Source organism: Linepithema humile, chromosome 1 (assembly GCF_040581485.1).
Source record: "Linepithema humile isolate Giens D197 chromosome 1, Lhum_UNIL_v1.0, whole genome shotgun sequence".
In the NCBI taxonomy this organism is placed as follows: domain Eukaryota; kingdom Metazoa; phylum Arthropoda; class Insecta; order Hymenoptera; family Formicidae; genus Linepithema; species Linepithema humile.
In genome coordinates this window covers 8,574,566-8,594,179 of record NC_090128.1, presented here as the reverse complement: position 1 = coordinate 8,594,179, position 19,614 = coordinate 8,574,566, and the positions used below count along the sequence as shown (strand labels likewise).

General features: G+C 41.3%; 1 protein-coding gene across 13 annotated transcripts in view; it reads right to left on the bottom strand.

Moving 5' to 3' along the window:
- Nucleotides 1–19,614, bottom strand: part of pxb — a 525,449-nt gene that overhangs the window by 91,451 nt on the left and 414,384 nt on the right. Inside the window, exon 1 of one of the 13 annotated variants that reach the window (XM_067347458.1) lies at nucleotides 11,441–13,359. The exons of the other annotated variants lie outside the window; for them this stretch is intronic. The gene's annotated coding sequence lies outside the window, so the exon portion shown is untranslated. Of the gene's footprint in view, nucleotides 1–11,440; nucleotides 13,360–19,614 lie in introns of those variants that run through there. 13 annotated transcript variants of the gene reach the window in all.

The window sequence follows — 19,614 nt, the reverse complement described above, 5'->3', positions numbered from 1 at the left end:
ATGCAATTCCTGCCAGTAATTAATTTAATTGTCACAGTTCTGATATACCGACATTGTAGTTATTATAAAGTGCTTTAATAACGAGAGACCCATTATCATATTACACATTACGACTGAATGACTTTTATTTATTCACCTCTATAAATACTGCATGCAATTTTATTTATATATATTGTATATATATATATGCGCGCGTGTGTATGTATGTACACGTGTATACACGTGTTTGTTATTCGATGTGCATTTAATTTGCGGGAGTTTTCCGATAATACCGCACTTGTGAAGATTGTTTCGACCCTTCGAGTTCGCTTTACTTAAACATAACGACGCGCAACGAGCCAGTGATGAGAGGAATACGACGGGTGCCTCATGAGCTAACGGTTTATGCAACGTAATGCGGCTATGTTACACATGCGTTTCACTATATAGTACGATCGGAGGGAGGTATATATTCCGCAGTATATACATTGCGTTCTTCACACGTATACACGGTGCTCTACAACCACCGCCGACTGCACACTTCAATGAGAGCTTATTCCGCTTGAATTATTTTACGCTGATTTTTCCCGGATCTTTTGCAATTTTATTTTCCACTTTCCACATTAACATTAAATCAACGAATTAATATCCCGCTAAACATTCGAATAAATTTACACTAAAGCGCACTCGAGAGAGTTCAAATAAAATATTAAATCTCATCAGGTTTTTATTTATATCTGTAAATTTTAAACGTCAAAAACCCTTCAATCTTTTATCGTTCGCTTCGATGCCACAATTTTCAATGTTTATTATTGAAACTACAATCGGCGCAGTCTCGGTGCAAACGTGCGCGCAATTGTACACCGGATAGATGGGGGCGAAGGGACGTCGAGGATCATGAGAACATAACTCTCGCGGAAAAGACTCAAGGCGACCTCATCTCTATGTTAATCTTCTCTCCGCCCCATGAAACCTCCCTGCGCCTCCTCGCCGCGGAACTCCTAAGGAGGAGGACCGGTGTATACGCGTTTCCCTCGTCTCCCATCTTTCACTCTCTCTCTCTCTCTCTCTCTCTCTCTCTTCTGTCCCCTTCCTCATGGCTCGTTTGCGGTGTCGAGGCTAGCCGGTTAGCCTGGCTTCAACCTGACGGACCACACCGACGCGAACGATTCCGCGATATTTATTCGCGCGACTGGAAATAGGATACGCGCCGAGAGTGGCGAAGACCACCATTCACGATTAGTACCGCGGATAGGCGGGGGCAAGGATGTATAAGAGTTAATAGATGGATTATCCTAATCTCGATGTTATCTTTTAGTCACCTCTTGTTCATGATAGATGCTGTACAATCCGTATTATATCGTATAATGATCGTTAATTATTTTGTTGAATTCTGGTAAAAAAAATGAAAAAAATAAAACAGTTTGCGACATGTTAATTGTCAGTTTACAATAAAAGATAAAAGATTAAAGTGTTAATTACGATTTTCACAAGGTATTGAGAGATCAATTTATTCGTGAACATTGATAAACGAGAGATCACGCGTCAAAATACATGCGACAAAGAAGCGTTTGATAAGGGAAACGTTTTCGCCAAAAACGGATGTGAATATCAATAAATGTCCGCGCATATAACGAGAGGGAATCTTTTTCATGGAATTAAAACGTGTCGGCGACGCCGATGTCGCGACGCGCGCTTTTATGCCCTCGCGCGCTCGCGCACACGCATTATTTACGGCGAGGATTTCCTCCCCCGCGCGTACTTTATTGTACGCGTACGAGTGTGCGTTACGCGCGAAAATTATAGCGCGTAGGTGTTCGCCGCCGTTTTCCGATGCCCCCGCAGATTTACAGACCGTTAAACGCGACGAATTTATGCGCCGCGCCTTTTCACGACGTTGTTCGCAACCGCGCTTGACTTTATTATCATTCGTTTCGCGCTTACAAAACGCCAATGAATCGTGTTTAAAACGTTATAGTTTGCGACTAGTTTGCGAAATATTCATCGAAAGCGAGTATACCAGTTATGCCGATTTCTATAAAATAGAAAACTTTATAGCATACAAATTGATTTTCGAAAGAATATTTTGATTTGCAACCAAGTTTCTCTTGAAAAAAATTTCTATTGACAATATCATAAAAGTAATAATCGCAATGAAATCGATAAAGACTATTTATGTAAAGAATGTCAGAGTCTCATTAAAGTTAACAACAAATTTGATCAAAAGTATCGTTATCAAAATCACTTCAATTGATTCTATTGTATAAGGATGAATAAAATGCAATATCGATGTACAATATTAATTATTGCATGGTGTGTTTTATGCAAGCGAACCTATATGAAACTTAGCTCCGAGCTTTGCGAGCTTCCAAGCCCGTCAATGGTGGCGCGGAAAGTGGGAAGGGGCCAAGAAAGCTCAGCGCGATATGAGATATGAAATTATTTACAAGCCCGGCCAATAAGCTATCAGAAAGCTATTAAAAGTTTTCGCGATCTAGAAATAACGTCGCACCCGGGAATCTCTCTGGAGAATGATCCACCCCTCCCCTCGATTCGCGATATCTCCACAACGCGAGAGAGATGCGTGTCGTCTGAACGACTTCTTTTCCCTTTATTTCCAGTACTTTTCTTCTGTCATGAAGAAGAAGCACTTCCGGCGTCCAGCGTCGAAACGCGTTCGACGGAAACAACCGCCCCGCGGCCGGGAAGGATCGTCTCTTTCATTTTCTTTCTCGCGCGACCGTCTCGACGGGCGATTTCTCTTTTCATACGGGAAGCGCTTGACAGTGTTGAATTGTCTAAATCAAGAGTTCTTAATCGACGTGTGATCAAGAAGATATATATATTCGGAAAATGACGGAGTAGGTTCTTGGATTTCAAGTTTTGGAGATTATCGAATTAAATATTTAGAATAATCTGAATTTGAAACGTGTTGACTTTTAAAATACTAATAATTATCAATTGCGCTTATCTGATAACATCAGTTCTTTCAATTTGTTGTATTTTATTTGTATGTATATCTTGATGTCTATCTTTTATGGAAAATTAGAATAAAAGAAACGAGGATTTTATCACTTCAAGAGAAGACTGAGATACTCGAGATTACGAACTGTTGTCTTGAAACCTAATTTCGAAATTACCGGAAAATCAAACCTAAATCGAAATTCGAAAATCGGAAATACCTATTGTCCATCATTTTTTACATGAAAATTGTTTCTCGTTGTAGTTTAGCCCATTTCGTTTTTTTTACAATAGCGTCGTTTGCGTTTTCTGCCGAAAACGATTATTAACTCGCTCTCTTGTTCCCTTCTGTCGAATATTTATTTTTTTTTTGCCGCAACCATTTTTTTCGAGGAATTAAAATTTAACACAAAGCTACCACGTGAAAAAAAAATTCGTCTGAAAAATGACGTGGATAAAGGTTTAATGTTTGCAATTATTTACGTCGCTGGTAAAACGTGTTGCGGGATTTTGTACCTCTCACGAGGAATGGGAAACATTGCACGGCACAGTCGAATGACCAGCCATTCAGATTCAAATTTCGATAGGTCGTTGGAGGCACCACCGATTCATATTCGATCCGATACGGACTCTTGTTCACGGGCATCTGGACGACGCGGCGCGAAATCGAGACGTTTGTTATTCGCATGATAAACGATCAAAAATGCGAAAATGTGAAAAAAAAAAAAATTTAGAGAGAACAAAAGAGAATACTGTAATACTGTTCAATGAAGTGAATAGAATACAATAATTAAATAAATTGCACCTAAATAACCACGTAAACTCTAACATGTAATTAATTGTTTATTACTGTTTATTAATCACAATATATCTGATAATTTTCAGGCAAATAAGTTTACATCAAAAGGATTAATTAATTGATTAATTAAAGTTTTAAATTTTATTCCTTTATTTGGTAGAAAAAAATAAAATTACGAATGACATACGACTTTTTTTTTTATGATCTAATGAATTTCGTGCGGGGACAATCGAGGTCAAGATATTTTGACAATTTTGTAGGGTGATCCCCTATGAAGACGTCGATACTCCCGTCACAAACTTCGCAATTATTTGATGGGGAAGCTGGAGGGGCGAATAAGAGTGACATGGTTCGGTCGAAGGTCTCGCGAAAGTGCAGAAACAAAGTTGGCACCCTCGTTGTTAGCGAGACAGAATTCTACGGAGGAAATATCTCAATCTTCATTACACGTCTCCCTCGCAAAACATTTCATTTGCGCGACATATTAATTCCGGTCTCCGTTTTTAATACATTACTGATAAAGAAAATACTACAAAACGTGCAACAATCTAATTAAATGCAAATCATAGAGCCGGTTGTTAAAATTTTAATTAATATCAATTAATAATTTCCCTCCTAAGAATGCGCCTCGCATTTGGGCTCGTCATTAAATACATATGACGACGCTGTCACTGCTGGTAATAACAACCACGGAGGATCGCGAACCACCCTCTCGCCGACGCGAGATCTCGATCGAGTTGCCTGCCATCCTCGTTTGGTTAGAAGTTACGAACTGCTCCCGGAGATCGTTTAATTCGAGCTGCCGCCGGCGCAAGGGCGCGTCGAAAGGGAACGTAACGGGATACCTAAAACTCCGTCACACCCTCAAGACGCCGGCAAACCCTCGTAAGTTTCTCTTCCGCCGCCGCCACCGCCTCTCTTCTTACTTTTACTCCTCGCGAGTCCGCGGGGAGAGCTTTTGCACGCATCGTGTCTCGAGTTTCTCGCCGGTGCTTTATTAAGCCCGGGTTCCTCCTTCGCAATGGAAACGATTCCGGCGAGCTTGCACGGTATACTAAGAGGGTGGCGAACGCGTGCTAAGGGATGCCATAAGATACCGACATGATCCTGGCAAAAGCAATCTTGGTCGCTGCTGATCTCAAGTGCGCCTCAGCGAGCGCTGCAGCAACATGTGATTTCCTGAGTGGATATATAAATAATGAGACCGTCCTGGGACTTTCACCTTCCGTTTCGTGGTTCTGTACCTCAAAAAATGTATCGAATGGGAAAAGCCATGGATGAAACGATATATTGGAGCAATTGCCTTTTTTTATTTTATGAAAAACTTTTCATATAAAAATCTTTTTTCCTATTGTCCGTGCCAATTTTTTTTATTTTCACGATTTTGAAAGCTTAAATGCACCGTGCACAAAAATGCATTCGTATGCAAAATAACTTTTATTAAGTTATGTATTTTTGTAAAAATAATTTGAAGTGTATGAACATTCCAGAGATCTTAAAAAATTAGTTATATAACTTATGTCATCATTTACTCCATCTTCAACACGTCAAATCTAGAAATAAACATATTCATGTCTCGAGGTGTTAATGACGTGTCCACGAAAACAATTATGAGACGTGAAACCGACGAGCGACGAGCGACGAAACTTTTATCACATGTGACACCGCATTAATGCGCGTACGTATCGGAATTTCCGGTTACGCATTCCCGAGACGCATTTCGTAGGACTCGCCCGTTATCAGCGGACTATTCCGGTTATAAAAGTACTTCCTCCGCAGTCGGAAGAGAAGAAGAGGAAGCGGACAGCCGACCGGACCAGGGACACTAATCGCGATGGGCTTAACGAGCGATAAAGCCCGGGCTCGTGTGTCCATCGGGTAAACGTCGCTGGTTCCCGTCCATCGTAAACTCGGTTTAAGCAGCGTCGCCGCGACGAGGAAGTCCGCAACATTCTACTGATCGCAGGGCCGAACCGATGCAAAACTTTATTCACCATAATAATTTCCATTGACCATTATTCAATCTATGTTACCTTTGTATACGATAAAGAAATTAATCATGATAAACAAGAGTTTTAAGAGATTAAAAAATCTGAAAATTGTATAGAAATTTTGGCAATCTAAGATATAGAAATTTAGAAATTTTGGCAATATAGAAATTTTTCTTATTACTTTCTTTTATACTTTATTGTTTCATTTTATTAATTTTATCACTTTTCTTAATAAATAGTTATTAAATCTTTTCATCACTCAAACTTTAGACAGTAACTTTATGTTGTCAACAGTTTAATTTTTAAAACCGTGTAAAATTAGTCTTAAAATATTATATATACATATAAGAAAGTAAAATATTAAATTTTCTCTATTAATATGTCACAAGTTTGCATAGCTAGATCGTTCTTAATACGGTCCTGTCAGGTCACAGTATGTAGTAAATGCAGAAATGGTTGGCATGAAATTCGCAGTGAATTACGTGGTATACGAATATACGGGAAATTTCAGCAATTCCGTCTGCACGAGCATTAATCCGAGTACATGTGAATTGGCAGGACCTTAGCATGTGTCGTACAGGATGTTACGGAAAATATTGAATCCGTAATATAGATGCATTAATATAACTCAATTTGAATCGAGCAAAGTTTCTTCAATTTTTAATTATTTTCATACTTTTAAAAGTAAATTGCAAAATTTAAATTGAACAAGCGCTGCGAAAATGTTGACCAATAAAATCATTAACTTTTAAATAAAACTTTTTTTTCTTTGAAGACGTAAAGAGATGAAAATGTATCATGCTGCAATATATACGATGATGTCTGTGCAGAGAGTTTTTTTAATTGGCATAAAATATAAATATAAAGGGCCGTTGGGAGAGATGCCTATTTGGACGACGCTTGCAACAAGACCTGACATCCAAATCTAATTCACAATTTTAAACTGTTTCTCTTTGAAAATTCTTAATCACTGTGTTTGTGTAAATGTGAGTTTAAGCGTATGCGTGTATGACCGCAATGCGTAAGCCTAGGTCTGTAGATTTGCTGATTGTAAGCCCAAATAACTGGGCGATTCAGTCATCCTTGCGGATATGTCTATGCAGTTTCATGCACCGGCTTGTGCTTCCATCTCGTGCTCAGACGCTGTACTTTCGTTTCGTCAGCCTAACAAAAACCATGAGAAGTGTTCCCATACCAATGTTTTTATCGATTATTATGTATTTATTTCTGTCCATATATATTTTTTTTTTAAATATATATTTTCTAAAACAATATGAAAATATTAATTTATTGTATACAAATTGATTTTGCCACAAAAATAAAAATAATTTATCAAATAAAATTTCTGTTTTTATATAATTTCGACTTGTTTTGTTTCATATTTTCATAGCTATAACTACAAATAGAATAATTTTAGTAATTCTTTTTTATAAGATTATCTTTAGTAAAAAAAGATTGAAATAGATACAAATATATTACGACATAAAGCGAAACAATTTTTTTAAATATCTGCTTTGCTCTAATTTAACTAACTAAACTTTGCTTCTTGTTATATTACAGCTGTTCTTACTGTTGAAATGAATAGAAACTCGCTAACTAGAATCAGTTCTATAGCTTAAAACTAGAGTTACTCGCATTATTTATGACCTGGAAGTAGAACAACAGTGTCACGTGTGTTCAGATATTGGAAATTTCACCTTCCGCTATCAGATCCGAAGGTAATATTGACTACTTAAATTTTACACATTACAGAGTTTAGTCGTACGATTATTAATATAATATGGCTAAGTTTCTGGAATCGTTACTTAAGGTAAAAATTAGAATTTCCGAAAGATTTCCGGATAAAAATGTTGACGGCATTATGCATAATAGCAAAAAAAATCAATTCTTTAAATAGAAATATTTTATATTAATTACTAAATGTAAGTATATTAGTATTTTTGTCACAAAAAGTGACAGAATATTTCATTCGGCAAGAAATTCGCTTAATGTCTTTAATATCATAAGAGCATCATCGACGTATGTATACATTCGTCGACGCGCGTCATTTCTTCGAGGATTTTTCTACAGGATAACGACCGAGCGATATGCAGGAACGACATTGTTTTCAATCCGCTCGTTGGCCGTCACGAGCTATCAGGATGATTCCGGCATCGTTCGGCTAAATCGCTTTTGGCACGAGTGCCAGGCACAGAGAGGATAGTAATTTTCTACACGGGAACATGCACTCCACTTCCTGCACCCTGACGAGGACATCCCGGCTCAATATCACGTCCGCCCGGAATAAAGTAAGCGACGAACGTCGCGAGCAGCGAACGAAGGAGGCCGCAGGACCGCGCTCTCTCGCATTTTCGCTCACGGGTGCCGTCATAACTGTCCCTAATAACTGTCAGTCGCAGTCGCACTTATAAACTCCCGGATCCGGGATTCCTCCGGGCGACGAGATTAATTCCGCACCCCCTCTCCCCCGCCTGGCCGCAGTACGTTTATCGTCGCTCTCTTTAATCCAGAAATAGTTCGCGGCGAGAAGATACGCGTTTCTTTCTTCTCCTCGAGAGAAAAGAGATCTCGAACTGATGAAATATGAGCCCGGCTATAACTTTCCAGTCGCGTGACGTTGCTAATGCCCCGAGCTAGATCGTCATACGACTTTTGTAAAAAATAAAATGTGATAAAAATTGCATCTTTCTTGTGGAATTAAATTTTCTCCGCGCTCTTAACGAAATTCATGACGATTTCTATTGTTGCAAATTTTCACTACAAACTCTAGTTTGTCTTTCTCTTCCCTCTCATTTCTTTATTTATTCATCGGATCATGCTAACTTTCTCCGCACTTCTCTCCTTTCTCGGTATTTGACGCTGATATTGGATTCGGATGTAGAGCTATCGCGTTACGTTTACCGCGAAAAAATGCTGGAATCGCGAATTCGATCAACCTGCCGCGACGATGGTGAGTCGTACAAAAAAATCACTACGGAACCCTGCGGGAGTCATGTGTCGTTCACAGAAGTAAAAATAGAAGTCATCCATGAGATTTCACGTTATATGCCATCTGTAGAAAAAGATCAAAAAAAAAAAAAACTTCTCAAATATTCGATTATATTGAATTAATCAACAAATTACTTTTTATAGGTTTTTGGAACAAATGGCTAAAACTGGCAATTAAACCGTATTTAATTAAATCGATTTAGATGAATAATTGAAATTATTCTAAAAAAACAGAAAGTGTTCAGTTATCCCTTAATTTTGTATAAAAGTAAATTTCACTTCGACGACGTAATATTTGTTTGTTCAGTACACCTTGTTGTGAGATGTTGTGGTTGACGGAAGAGAAATTCCTGTCATCAGGGTGTACTCAAGAAAATAACAAGGACTCGGTGCTTGATTCGATAGAAGTAGTAACGTCCATGGAGATTTTCGAGCGTGCGTAGCACATGATACTTGTATTGAGAAACTTGTGTCGTGACGCTTCGCGTTTTTGTCGTCAGGACATGCATTCGTGAAAATAACAAAGAGTTGCGATTTAATTCGATCGAAGACGCGTATCTTTCCGCGCATGTACGTACATGTATTATTGCGAGATATTAAATTCTTTGAGGAAGAAATCTTTTTCGTCAAAATAGTTAAAAAAAAAGACAATAATAAATTGCGTCAATAGATAAAAAACACACATACATGTGTGCACTTGAAAAATATATATTGTTTTTAAATAGAATAGAAGTGGAACTAATCTACGAGAATTTTCGCACTCAGAGAAATACGAAGTGTTTTGTAATTCAAAAGTCGAGTGAAGACATGACGTACGTATGAAATTTTCGCCTTTCTCCGAAACGCCGCGACGAGACACTTGAATTCATCGACGAGGAAAAATCCTCGTCGCGAAAATGCACTCAAGAAAATAACAAGAAGTTGCAATTTGGACCAGAAGACGCGCGCGGCAAATGTGTGGACCGCTCAATGAGATCGACGGGGAAAAATTTCTATCGCCGAGAATGCACTTATTGAATTAACAGAAGAGATCAGAATCGGACATCGCCGTCTACGGGCGCGCATCACATAAGACATGGTTCGTAAAAAATGACGCGGATTTCTCGGCGAGTCGTAACGTCGCCGGGCGAGTTTGCGATATGACAAAAATTCCGCGACTGCATTGGATTTTCCCGGAGCAGCGAGACGCTCGATTTTGAATTCCGTTCGAGCATCAAGATTTTCTCGTGCAACAAGGCGCTCCCGGGACTCGAAGTCGATGAAAGGTACAAGAACACGCGAATGTCGTGGCCACGATGCGTTAAAACCTCGGTTCGACGATGTTCCCGGCAGCTCGAGCGGCAGTAAAATTTTATCGCCCTCACCGGCTTTTCCCTCGGGAAAACACGCCTTGCCCGCAGGAACACGCTTGAAGCATCGACGGAATTGCTCGCGATTTTTATCGAGTCCACAATGTCAAATCGACCGGAAACAAGAGCATTTCTAAATTATTTCTTAATGTCGAGCATTAACTTTAATGCTATACTATTAAGCAAGGTATTTAATTTAATTGTTTTTCAAGTAAAAGTGATGAAATAGCATGAATAGCGGATGACGCATCTGCGATGCAATCAATTTCATACTTATATATAAATTCGTAAAAAAATTGAAAAATTTACTGCAACTTGTTACACCTCGATTATTCGGTTTTTAATTTTTTATTTAATTCTTAATTATTCAGTAACATTATAGTTATAATTTTTTTATTGCATATATTATTTTCAAGGCTTTGCCTCTTCAACTCTAATGATAATTTTGCTTTAAATTAATAAGATTGTCGACAAGAAAAGCTCACGATTCACGCGCGATTCGGAAGAATTTTCGCATAAAATGTCGTAAATCTGCGATCGATAGCGAGATAATCCGTGCGGAACAGGTCACTCATCCGCGCGAGGAGAGGTCTCTCGCGATGGAAATCGTCGCTCTCGTCGAGATGCTTTTAGGAGCGGATTCGAGGTAATCCTCTTTGCACCGAGTTGCGCGAAAAAGGAAGGCAACAACGACGGTAGAAGAAGAAGGATTCACCCCGAAAAAGCGGAGCTCTTTACGCCCCGAAATTCACCACGTGACACTCGTGAAAGGATATTTTTAATTATTTTTGTTTTCAATAAGAAAAGGATTTTTTTCCTAAAACCTAATAAAAATCCGCTCGCCATTGCAAACGTTCGTTTCAGATATTTTTGTCCCGAAAATGACAGTTTTCGGTTGAAATGACAGTTTCGTTCCAAAATGACAGTTTGACACTTGCAATTTGCATGTTGTTTAAATGGATTGATTTGCACTTTCATCGTTGTCTTTAGTATTAAACACTCATTTGAATTACGACGATTTAAACATTTTTTATCCACTATTAAAAAATCATGCCTTTAAAAATATAGTATATAATTATTTTTCTTGAGCATCGCGTCTAAAATTAATACCTGACTTTTCTCATCTCACATTTTTGCAATTTTTACATAATTTTTTTCTGTTAGTATCGTCATTACTATTTGTTAACCGACATTGATTGAAATCTATTATTTTCGTTTTTATAACAAATATTTTTCACATTTCCCATCTCAGTTGCAATTTATCGACACAAGGCTAGCTTAGCTGTCAATTTCATTTAATTCACTTTCAAGACAAATCGCTCTGCTAAAATTCGCGAGCAATGATGACGATAAAAATGTAGCGATATGCATACCTTAGAAATTCGGCTGCGACTGCGGTGACGACGTCGTCGATTCGCTACGAGCGCATTTCCGCGGGTAATTTTCCACGCACTCGATTTTGCTCGCCCGACACTTTTTCCGTCGTGGCGTGACAGAGCTGCACACTCTGTCTTCGTGTTATCACGCTTACAGCTCGCACTAACGACACAAATCGCGGAAGAAAATCACACAACACTTTACTCGACGATTGCCCATTCGTCGATCACTCGCTGCGCGATCGCTCGATCCACGCTGCCGACGGCCGCCGTTAGCTTCTTCGTGAACGCAGCGAAAATCGAAGAACGAGTCTCGAAGCTGATGATGTAGCACTGATCTCCCGCGGATGATAGACCGTGTAGTGGAAAGCCGCACCGGCAGCCATACATGCAGCACCAAGGAAAGTAATCCAACCCCGTTTGCTGTGTTGTCGCGAGATGCTCTTCAAGTCGCACAAAGGGCCGCCTGGCTGTCTCCCTTCTCGTCGCCGCGAAGGGCAGTCGCCAACCCCGTCGTCGTCGTCGTCGCTGAGGTCAGTAAACTTCGCCGGCAGACACTGACGCGCGACCGGCGGCGAGACGCCGGCACCTTTTCATTTCTCTCGGAAATGATGGAAAACGTGAGCGCGACGAGCCAGCGGAGCAACTTGATTCGCGCGACGATGACTCTCGCATGCACGTTGGACGCACTGGCGCACTTGCGACGCACTTCAGAGTGGGATTGATGCGAGAACCGTGACCAATGTCACACACTGTTTTCTATTTTCTGCGGGCCGCAATCAACGTCGTGTTGTACTGCGTGTTTTTTGCTTCTCGAAAAAACAGGCGCGAAGAAAAACAAACCAAGAACACACTTGCGCGAATATTCAGACGAATTTCGTAATCCACTTTGTTGCGGCGTGATACAGCGCGTGTCGACTCATATCGCGCTGTCTGCTCCGGAAAATGCGGAAAATCCAGTGGAGGATCTCGCTCGGTCGCGCAATCGGATCGATTCTTCACATTCGGAATTGACGAAATTCACCCGGGGTTGTCGGCGGGCGGTCTTCTTTTTATCCAGCGAGACGTGGAAAATCCGTCGCAGGCAACCAGGTCGAATTTCCAGCTTCACCTCGGAATATCGGCGGTGTGTCGAATTCAACCGAGCATCGTCGGGAGAAAATCCGTCGGGTTCACTCACCACCCTGAATTTCCACATTCACCACGAGCGCACCTCGGCGGAGACTCTCTTTTTCAGCCAGTGACGCTATTTATCGCGTATACCACTGCACTGTTTCTCTTTCACTCGTAGCGCGAAAAATCCACCGGCAACGCTTCGTAGCTCATTCACTGCCAGACTCAATTTTCACGTTCACTTCGGCACCGGCGGTGAGTTAAACTTGGCTATTTTTTATTCCTTCGTACAATATCCTTCTTGCAAAGTCCATCCACTTGGTTGCCTGTTTATTTCACTGTCACTCCGATCAACCAACGAAAACGGAGAATGCCCTGAAGAAAATTCACTCGCGATTCAAGCCGGTCTTTGTAGGTCACTGTGGCAGCGCATTCGAGATTAACGTCTTCGAGTCATTCTATAAGCTCTCGAGCATCTCCCGTGGAACACTTTCGCTCCCTTTATTCCCACTTGCCAAAGCGAACCTCATTTCATGGCCGCGCGCGGCACACTGTTGCTCCGTGCGTTCGTCCGTTGCTGCGAAGCTCAGCCGTTCGTCCCCACCACTGCGCCACGACTCACCCCACCACGCAGCATCGCCTGCCGTGTACCATAGCGTTGGCGATCCCCTCTTCGCGCGCTACGCGGAGTCGACCGGTTGCCTCTTCTTTCTTCGGGTGCGTGCAGCGGACTCCTTTCACGAGGGTGCCGGACACGATGCCGGGGATGAAAAGGATGCAAGCGGGGGGGATCGCGGGCGGCGTTTCGTCCTCTCGATACGCAAACGTTCGGAGAGACGAAAGGCTCAAATCGTCGCTCTGATTTATTCTCGAATTTAAAATTGAAAAAATCCATTGAAATGATTCCTGGATTGTCTTTTTTTATCGAGCGGAATTTTTGTTTAGAAATTTTATCATACTTTTAACATGATTATTTTTAATTATATAATTTCGAGAAGCAAAATTTCTGAAATTTATCTTGAATAATCGACCTATGCTACATAAAATATTTAATTGTATTTTTCTACATCCGCGCATTCGTTGTCTCGCTGCAATAAATTTATGTAAAATTAAAAGGCTGGAGAAGAATTAAAGTTTAAAACTCGGTATTAGAATATTATGCAAAGTTAATCGCTTTTTTTCTATAATAACATGCTTTGAGTTGGGATCAACTTTTTGCGAGTGTCACGTTTCGGAGCCGATCCAGTTTTTGTCGACTTCAAGTCGCAGGTACCTTATTCAAAGGACTATCATACCTGCCTGCCTGCACAGTGGTGCCCTCGCAACTGTGACAGGATTCTATTATAGAAGGATGTGTAGACACACATGAATAACAGCGTCTTTTGCTTTGCGCGCATATTTGTTCAAAGGCATATCAACTACTTACGCTGTGCATTAAGGAAATACTTGAAACTCTCACTATCTCTTTATGAAGAGAAAAATGTGAAAAAAATGCAAAAATCTCTTTTTATGTAACGTAACAATATCACTTTGCGAATCGCGACGGTCGTTCAAGATAGGAGAAAAGTGCGATTTTCTATTCTGTAATAACTACGTAAAATATCTTACAAGGTATGGCTGTGCAGCATGTAGAGATCTCGAAGTCAATTTTACATGCGCTCGTTCGTAGACTTGTAAATGTTCCGGAATACGCGTCTTCGCAAGCTGTCCTGTCTTCATTGTGCTCCCTTAAGAGAGCGCAGGGAACGCGAGTTTACATCTTGCTCGCCGGCGGTAGTTTCGCATCGACGAGCTCGCACAATGAAGCGCAGCGCCGGTGAAGAACGACGGAACGTTTCGTCGCGGAATTCGGTAAATAAGAGACGGGCGAGCGCGAACTTCGCGGAGACGGGCGCGTCTTAGACACGGCGTATCAGACGGATGCAGTTCAAACAAGGAAACTCGCGTCGCGGAAAACGTCACTAATCCCGAAACACACAGCACGAATTCGCGCAGCGTCGTGCGCTTTCTGCGAGAATTCCCATCGCAGTCGGCGAATCCGAAAACAATCGATCGCTGAAAAACGACGCGCCTCTCCCACGGGGGAGAGCCTAATCGACCGACGTTTGACGCCGCCTCGCCTAATCTTCTTTATCGTAGAAAAGTTTTTCCACCGTCGCTCGTACGGATTCCTCCGTAAAAGACCCACCTGCTAAGTGATATCGATTGCGCCACGTTGCACTTTCGAGCCTCCGGTGCATAACGGATCACGTAACCGATAATGATCGCCTCGCTTCGATACGCGTTGTAATTACCGTGCAAGAGTACCTATAGAAGATTGTTTCGCGAAGCGATGAATATGTAATCTTGAAAATCGCGAAAAAGAGAAAGAGAATTGCCGTTGTAATTATTAAATTCCGTTGTTCTTTCTTTCCTTTTGCTTCTTTCTATTCGCTTCAATGATTAATCACTTACGCTGGATTAAGATTAATAAGTTAAAATAGATTTGTTCTATTTTATTCTATTAAAGATAGAAAGAGATCGATGGAAAATAGTGTACAAAAAAAAACAATTTCTAATTGTCAAAATTAGATATTTTGTACACCTTGTAGAATTCATTTTTTTATTTTTCATGTTTAGTCTTGTACATTTTAATAATTAATCACTTAAAACAAAAGATTGAGGTCGTAAAATAAATTTTTTCTATTTTATCATGCTGGAGATAGAAAAAAAGTAGATAGAGAATAATTTAAACATAATTTTAAAATCAATTTTTGATGTAAAGATTAAATATTCCACTTTGCGTAGCATTTTTATTTTCCATCTTTCTACTTTTCCTAGTCTACTTTTTTATGTATTTTTCACATGCAAAGTTTGTTATTGATAACCGTAAATAAATACACGTATATAATGTCTATTCTATTTGCTGCGATCGTTGATTCATGAAGATTTACACTTCTTTGAGTTTTGTAACTCTCGCATGCGGTTAAGCGATCGATGTTAGGCTAAAGTACGTTTTCTTATCTGGCTGCTTATCAGGCCTGTGTCCCACGCAGGAAGTCAGATTAGTTGAACCGAGTAACGTCCACGTTCTAATCGACGGCGGCGGAAATCTGCGGAAACTCGCAGGACATGTCTAAGATGTCATAATTCGACATATATGGGTCATTTGGCTCTCACGAGACAAAAGGAAACTGGAAAAAGAAGGACGAAGGGGGGGGGGAGGGAGGGAGGGATATCAGCGGACGAGGGATATGCAGCACGTGGAAAGATATCCCGGTGCGCTCGGGAGACCAGAAACGTGCCCGAGCCTTCGACGCGTCCGTAATATTACAGGATCCCCCGCCGGCAGGACGTGTCAGAGCGAAACGTGTCAGAATGACCATTACTCTTGAGAAGAATAAAGAATTGCGCGGGAAGAATTTTATCCCCGCGCCATGATACGATTTTTCATAGTTTTCATTTTTTCGATTTCGCTCGCGATCGTTCTTTCGCGCGCAAAAGCAATTCCTGCTGCAGAATTGCAAGATGTTTGCGAACGGGTCGCAAACATTCGAGAAAATTCATTTCATTGCTCAGCTCGATTACAATTTGGGAACAATTATACCGCATCGAAATGCACTTGGCTCGAATTGCATACGCAAAGGTTTCCCAGAAATTAAATCATATTATTCGAATCAATTTTTCTTGCATACTACTTCAAACGGAATATTAATATAAGATTAATGCACAAAAAAAAGTTTGAACTTCAGTTAATTATTGTGAAACTTTTGCGAATGCAAGAACCAAACGCAGCAATGCGGCACAATTTATCGACAACAAACTATATGAGATATCACATTATATACATGTAGACCATAACGGATTTGTGATAAGCGTGACACATTTTAAACCGAAGCACAAAGGACTGTACGAAACAACGTTCCACGCAATAGCAGGACACGTGATACTCTTTGAAAATGATCCCCCTCAACGCGTAATCCACCTCCGCAACGTACTTAATGTACGAAAATAAATACAGGCACATACGAACGAAAATTCGTCCTGAATGCAATGAGTATCTCGTCTGTGATGATGCCATTTCCATAATTATTAGCTCTTCTACGCGCGACTCACTTTCTCTCTCATAATTTCAATCTCGTCTCTCGTTATAGACCATTTTTTGTTATAGAATTTTTCAAAAATACATGTATAATAACACTAGAAAGCGGATGATTACAATACCATATATATTTCTCATTTGTAATATGTTGTCGTTATGTCAGATTAATATCAGGCTATTAAAAAGAATATGCTGAGAGAGCTATCACAAGCCAGTATTTTCGAATCTACTTAATCATCAAGTTCGCGATCATCGTGACAGTTTGCGATTCGAAATTAAGGACTCCTTCAACCTTGTATTATTCCGCCCGCGAGCCGTCTCGTGTGTGCATTTTAACCCGCGGAAACCGAACAAACGGCCGTGCCGTGCCGCGTCGCGTCGCAACGCGAAGGGGCGGCAAAAACGAACTATCGGGAGTTGCTGGGTGTGTTATACAATCGTAGCGACGCGGTGGATGGAATTAATTAAACGCTACCGCTTCTCGCCCCCTCAGACCCTTCCCGCCCTTGCCGCTTCCCATCGCTGCCGCCATCGCCACCGCCGCCACCGCCGTCGTCGTTGCTGTATTTACTCGGTGGGCTTTGAGGATCGAATTGCAGGCGGCCCGTGAGAGAGAGAGGGTCTCGTTGTTTGCTCCCCTTCTCCCGTCCGGCCCCCCCGGCCGGACCGACTGTACCCCATCTTCCACCCCTTTCGTTCCCCCCCCCCCCTTGATTCGCGCTCATATCGACCCCTTCCCATTTCCGCGGTTGGTATTGCGAAACTACCGGCGGATATCCGCAAATACCGCGAACGAGTATTTGGAGGACCTCTCACATTCGTCGGGAGAGGGGGATGGTGGAGAAAGGGAGGAGGATAGGGCAAGAGGGGGCCGGTCGAATTACTCGTCCTGCTGGCCGGCGGCATTGAAAATTTCGTCAAACGAGGCCGAAGACGGATCTCGGGATGGGGGATTCTTGGAAAAGAGGGGAACGCGCGGGAAGGATGTATTTACCAAGTAGTTTGGGACTAAGTCGCCCCTCCAGAGAAGTAAGCTAACCGTACAAGAGACTGGACAATGGAATACAGAATATCAAACGAGCCCGACAGAATGAAGACAATTACAGCGAGAACTTGACGATTTCCCACAGATATTTATGATACATATGACACTAAATAGCCGTCGTATCGTTACGCCGAACGACACTTAAATATTACATAACTACAAAATCGTAAAAGTAGATAGATGGATAGGTAAATGGCTGAATAACGGACAATGTATTACGTCAACTTTGACAGAGTTCGACAGAAATAATATAGATGAAGATGAAGTGTACATATATTAAAGATTAAGCTTAATTAAACATTAAGTGGATTCAAGGGAATCAAACAAAATGGATGCGATGCAAGGGGACAAATATATAGAAATAAATGGACACACAGGAATAGAGAAAGGGTGGTCGACGGCAAATATCGGCATGTCGGCGCGTCAGGTCGATACTCCCGACCCGTTGTTCCCGAAGACGTGGCCGGATACGTGCGGGGTAACTTAGGAGCTTTGTTGGCACACACGTGAAGTATCCTGCGAGCGTGCTAAGAATACCGTTCGGAAGTTATGCTACCGTTTAATGGATCTGTTCTAGCAGGAGCCCGATGAGAAATTTTCTCCAACTTTCGAATCCTCAGACGCCGCGCCGACTTTCGGCTAAATTGCGCTGAAAACTTCCGTTTCTTTCCGATACTTGAAGTGTGGAAAAAAAAATCTGTATTGTATCACTGGTCGATCGCCTCCCTCCTCACCATTTACCGCTTCTCGCCCTCTTATGTCGCTCATATGAAATAAAATAAAGCGAGGAATACTGTGTAAATCATGATAAAATACTGTTTGTCAATAAACACACGTTTCTAAGCGCTCGGACATTTTTATCTCTTCTGACATTCGAATGAACAATATTCTCCTTTTCGCTTGACAAACCTAAATCCTTGAATCTATCATCACTCCACACCTTGAGCGATATGACGTAAATTCTAACGGGATAACCGTGCGATAAAATATTACCGTTCGATACGTCCGCGCTGTTACATTTTGTTCGCCGGCCGACGTGTTTTCCGCGCTAACGAGGAAATGTCGATGGCGATAAAAATTTCGTCATAGATACACGCGACCGCGGGTGCGGTTGATGAAACGATAGGAACCCAGATACCGTTGTGTTAGTACCGGCGGTGGTGTCAACGGCGCGACCGGGCCAGCCGACTGCAAATATTACCACGTCGCGTCAGGTCGCCGCCGCCGCTTTCGTCTGTCGGCGTTTCCCCGGGGATATCCTGGACATGTATGCCCGAAAAAGCTCCCACGATGTTCGTGAAACTGCGGCCGCGCCGTGCCGCGGGCGAGGATCGACGGGATTCGACCGGCAATTCGCTCTACAGCGGCGCTAGCCGGAACGAACGACGCGGAAACACGTTGGGATTAGTTCGCGAATAGTCGTGTTGAGAATTAGAAGGTGGTCGTCGTGGCCGAACCGCTGTCTGCTCGTCCGATCAAGTTCGTGTGCGTTTTATCGATAATCAATCGAGAGGAAGAGAACCCCGGCGAGTACGTTTCGGCGATGGGAAATCTATGGAAGGCGTATAGTCTGCGAAATTGAAAATCTTCCGCATATATTATAATTCAAAGTTATTAAGAAGAGATTTGCGCAACATAGAAAAATCTCAAATTATTCAAATTAAACAAAAAAGAAGAAAACAAATTTTTAATGAAAAAACTCGGAAAACTGGATGGATAATAAGTATTTAAATAATTTTGCAAATTAAAATTTTGCAAAAATATAAATTATATAAAATATAAAAAATAAATGTAGAAGAGGAAACTAATTATTTGAATTACAATCTGAATGTATATATGATTTCTTTTATTTACTCGTTCTGTTAAGCGAAGAATACTAGGAACTGTTAAAATATTTTATCAAACTGGGAAGTGATAATGCAATGGATAAGT